General features: G+C 47.3%; 1 pseudogene; it reads left to right on the top strand.

The window, feature by feature from the left end:
- Positions 1–3,860: 3,860 nt before the first annotated feature.
- LOC136656082 (derlin-2 pseudogene) lies at positions 3,861–4,604 on the top strand (annotated as a pseudogene).
- The last annotated feature ends 651 nt before the right edge of the window (positions 4,605–5,255 follow it).

Consider the following 5,255-nt stretch of genomic DNA (forward strand, 5'->3'; position numbering starts at 1 on the left):
TCAGCTTTCAGTATGTCCTGTGTGTGTGCTGATCATTGTCACTTTTCAGCATGGTTAAAGGACAAGTAGAGTAAACAGAGTGAAGAGCAGAGCGAGAGGGAGGAGAGAGAGAAATAATGTTCCATATTTAACCAATGGATTAAAATGTATTTCTTGGCCGGCCACGTGGAAGAGCATTAGGACATGACCAAGAATTGCAACAGAAAAAAAAGCACACTTGCATGTTTAAAATGTTGTGATATGTGCTGCGAAAGCAAGGAGATGCAAACTTATAGGGGTAATTACATTGCAGCGTGAACCTACTTAGCGGTCTTTGGTAATAAATAAAGCTCTCAGACGTCGAAAGCATTGAAGTGTTTTGTGTAAATATCTGAAACGAACAAAAATATGTAATTACGTACTCGAAGCATATGCTACTCCCAAAGTGTGACAAGTAATTAGAAGGATCTGATTCCCCCCTCCCCCCACCTCTCGCCATTCTCTGTCTCTGTAATATGGAATCAGCTGATTTACGAGTAACATTTAGCATTTAGTGTTGAAATACAACATTTAGTGTTGAAATGCAACACTTAATTGACACCTGAAGCATTGTAACAGCCTCACAAGTGTAAACCTCTTAAAAGTACATTCTGCGTTCCCAGAGAATCTTTACTGAGCTTCTGACATTTCGCAAGATAATAAAATGTGCGTAGTCTCCTGGTCAACTGCTTCTACAGAGAGCATATACAAAATTACACATATACATACAACCCTACCATAAAGATCCCCATTGTCACACGCAGACAAGCAATTCTCTACAAGCGAACAATGTTCCTAGAAGGAGATGCTGTTTTACATTTCCAATTGCATGCAAATTCAAGAGTCCATTGCATCCTGATTTTATGTTTCGTTGCCCCCTGCTGTTTGAGAAAAAAAGCAGGTTTTTAAGTCAGCCTCTTTCTGTGATTTATTTATATAATGTTGGTATTATTTTTATAATACTCCATCACAGCCTGCGCAGGTATGCTGGACTGGTTATATTCTGCAATTTGAGTAGCCCAGATCCTGAGAATCACAGAGATATCGTCATTGCATTCTTGCTTTTCCAAGAAACATTGTTTTCTGGATAATTTGGTTAAAGTGTTCTAAAAGTGCACTGGCACTTCTTGGACACGGCTTCAAACTGATTACTGTTACCCTGCACATGCCCGATCTTGTCTGATTTCGGAAGCTAAGAAGGGTCAGGCCTGGTTAGTACTTGGACGGGAGACTGCCTGGGAATACTGTAGGCATATACCATAGTCTTTCGAGACCGAAGGTTGCCAACCAAGATTAACAGTGCAATCTAGGCATGTCTAGTCAGAAGTAAATCCTACTGAATGGAATAGGACTGACTCCCAGGTAAGCAAGTGTAGGATTGCACATGGGCAGCCCAATCCTATGTTTTCCAGCACCCAGGGTTGCAGCAGCACTGAAATGGCTACCGCTGCATCCCATGGGGCTATTAGGGTAAGGAAGCATATGCTGCCTTACCTCCTGTAATCCCCAGGTGGCCCCAATGGGTCTCCTTGAAGGCAAAGTGCCCTCTATTGAGTGGGTGCAGATTCAAGGAAACTCATGTTGGGTCTCCCGGGCCAGGAGGGGGGGTTAGGCTATGGCAGCAGGGTCTGCCACCATCTCTGCTCCCCTTCTGCCCCACTATATCTCCCTGCCACAAGTTCCCCCACCCTCCCCCAGCCCTGGAATGCCTCCCCCCCACCCAAATTACCTGTGTGCCGCCGGGTTCTCGCCTGGAGCTCTGGGCAGCAGCCCTCTGTCCTCCACCCGGTGCTGGCTCAGCGTGGGCTTGTGCTGAGCCAGCTCTGGCACCAGACTGGCACAGACTGTCACAGGCTTGCCTTATGACACGTTTTGAGACAGTATGCACCAGTGCTGGGCTGGCACATGCTGCATTGGATCAGGCCCTAAATCTCTAGAATCGTAGTTAATTATGTTTGGTTATCATGTTCCAATGTCATCATTGCTTCTGCACAACAGCCCAATCCTAAATAGGCTTGAGTGACTCACGTCACCATTGCTTGCTGAACTGGGGAGTTTCAAGAGCTGGCCAGTTAGATTTCACAGGACCGTTAGCCAGACCTTGACTTGGCTGACCTCTGATTCTTGCCCTGACCCCTAGGTTGATTTGGTTCTTCTTAATAATACATATACATGCTTTGGTTTGGGACAAGGAATTTAAATGTCTGTGGAATTGTGCTTCCACATTTCTGAAACATACAATACCAGTGTCTTGCTTTCATGCTACCAAACCGCATTCTTGATGACACGGTAGATTCTTGTGGATGCTAAAACCAGATGATGACTGTTGATCTACGCAGCTCTCACCCATCCTTCACTGACATGACACAGTCCAGTTCATGCTGATGGGACAAACAAAACTGACAGCATGAAACCATTCAAAGGCACTCTGAATGGCACAGCACAGGATCTCCAATTGCCTTTTCAAATCATGTTCGAGCTCCTATACAGTCTAACTAGTTGTAGCTCCTATGTGGAGTCTAACCGGAGAGGGGAGCAGGTTGGAGGGGAAAGATGTGGAAGGAAATTATGCGCATCAGATCCTATCCCCATTTTATAGCCTGCCCCACCTCCTTTGTTCTCTTGAACTGAGGATACCCATAGGGTCTGAGGCGACTTATCGGCAACTAGAGGTCCTTCATAGAGGTAAGTACAAAAATATCCCTAGTAAGCCTTCTAATCATGTTCCTATGTTTTGTTTTTTGCATTTAACTATCCTCAGTGCCAGGAACAGGGAATTATACTGGGGCTGGGAATCATCTTTCTATCCTCTTGTTTTGAATTCTAACCATTTCTATTTTTGTAAATACGAATACAGTTCAGAGCACATCAGGCACAGACCGATACAAGTCATGCAGCAGAAAAGGTCCTGAAAAGGTTGGTACCAGTCCTTGCAGCAGAACAATTAACTTGCCACTCTCATTGGAAAGCCTCTATTCCTTGAGGTGTCTTAAGGCCTGAAACCTATAGGGACCTGATGGTGGTAGATCTCATGATCCACCACTGAAAAGACTGGGATGCTGGTGTGAAAGCCACTTGCAGTCATGCACTTTGGGATCACACTAGAACAGGGGTGCTCACACTTTTTTGGCTCGAGAGCTACTTTGAAACCCAGCAAGGCCCGGAGATCTACCAGGGGGAAGGCAGCATCTGACAGACATCCCCTTTGATGTATGGAGCCCCTGCTGGTCCAGGTCAGAGGAGGCCCACCAAGTCCAGCTTCCTGTGCCCTACAGTGGCCCACCAGATGCTTCAGGAAGCACACGGGAGGCCTCTCCTCTCTCCCCTCTCTCACATACTGGGGGCAGTCACAGGTCCCCCCAAGAGGCACATGCCCAGCCTTGCTGCACTACGGGGGGGAGGAGCTCCCCACTCCCCGCCCCCCCAAACTCTTTGTGGCTGCGCCCCGAGACCAGCAGGGAGAAGGAGGCATTGCAGATCCTCCTCAGAAGGGGCGGGGAGCTTCCCTGTTTCCATGGAGAGGGGCTGCGCGTGCAGGTGGCAGGGGGGTCATCTCACCTTTCAGCCCCGACCGAGGGACTGGAAGGGAAGGGGAGGGTCACTCGGGGCCTCCCGCGGCTACCGCCATCAGAGCGACTCCATCTCGAACTCCCGCCCCCTGAAGAGCAGCTAAAGTGTCAGTTTCAGTGTCAGTTTAGTGTCAGCTAAATAGTCACTAGACAAAACTGACATATTAACAGTTTGGAGAGACAGGGCTCCGCGATCTACTCATTTTGCCTCACGATCTACTGGTAGATCGCGATCTACCTATTGAGCACCCCTGCACTAGAACAAATGGCGCCAAGATGGCGTACCAGACCTTCCGTCAGGAGTACCTGCAGGTGCCTCCCGTCACGCGGGCCTACACCACCGCCTGCGTCCTCACCACCGCCGCCGTGCAATTAGAATTAATCACACCTTTTCAACTGTATTTCAACCCTGAATTAATATTTAAACACTTCCAAGTATGGAGGCTTATAACGAATTACCTTTTCTTTGGACCAGTTGGATTTAATTTTTTATTTAATATGATATTTTTATATCGCTACTGCCGAATGCTTGAGGAAGGATCATTCCGGGGTCGGACAGCAGACTTTGTATTTATGTTCCTTTTTGGTGGACTGTTAATGACTCTTTTTGGCTTGTTTGTCAACCTGGTCTTCCTAGGGCAGGCATTCACAATAATGCTGGTGTATGTCTGGAGCCGTCGGAATCCTTTTGTCCGCATGAACTTCTTTGGGCTGCTCATCTTTCAGGCCCCGTTTCTGCCATGGGTTCTCATGGGATTTTCACTCTTACTGGGAAACTCCATTATTGTCGACCTCCTGGGTATTGCTGTGGGCCACATATATTTTTTCTTGGAAGATGTCTTTCCTAATCAACCCGGGGGAGGAAGACTCCTAAGAACACCTTCCATTCTGAAAGCAATATTTGATATGCCAGAAGACGACCCCAATTACAACCCACTGCCTGAAGAACGCCCAGGAGGCTTTGCCTGGGGTGAAGGTCAGCGTCTGGAAAAATTTTTCATTTATTTTAAATTTTAAAAGATCAGCTAGTCAAGGAGCCAACCAGAGGACAGGTGACTCTGGATTTAATTTTGTGCGGTACGCAGGACCTGGTTAGAGATGTAAACGTTACTGAGCCATTGGGGAACAGTGATCATGCTGCGATCCGTTTTGATGTGCACGTTGGGGGAAGAATACCAGGCAAATCTCTAACAAAAACCCTTGACTTCCGACGGGTGGACTTCCCTCAAATGAGGAGGCTGGTTAGAAGGAGGTTGAAAGGGAGGGTAAAAAGAGTCCAGTCTCTCCAGAGTGCATGGAGGCTGCTTAAAACAACAGTAATAGAGGCCCAGCAGAGGTGTATACCGCAAAGAAAGAAGGGTTCCACTAAATCCAGGAGAGTGCCCGCATGGCTAACCAGCCAAGTTAGAGAGGCTGTGAAGGGCAAGGAAGCTTCCTTCCGTAAATGGAAGTCTTGCCCTGATGAAGAGAATAAAAAGGAACATAAACTGTGGCAAAAGAAATGTAAGAAGGTGATAGGGGAGGCCAAGCGAGACTATGAGGAACGCATGGCCAGCAACATTAAGGGGAATAATAAAAGCTTCTTCAAATATGTTAGAAGCAGGAAACCCGCCAGAGAAGCGGTTGGCCCTCTGGATGGTGAGGGAGGGAAAGGGGAGATAAATGGAG

The sequence above is a fragment of the Tiliqua scincoides genome, chromosome 6 (assembly GCF_035046505.1).
Source record: "Tiliqua scincoides isolate rTilSci1 chromosome 6, rTilSci1.hap2, whole genome shotgun sequence".
NCBI lineage: Eukaryota > Metazoa > Chordata > Lepidosauria > Squamata > Scincidae > Tiliqua > Tiliqua scincoides.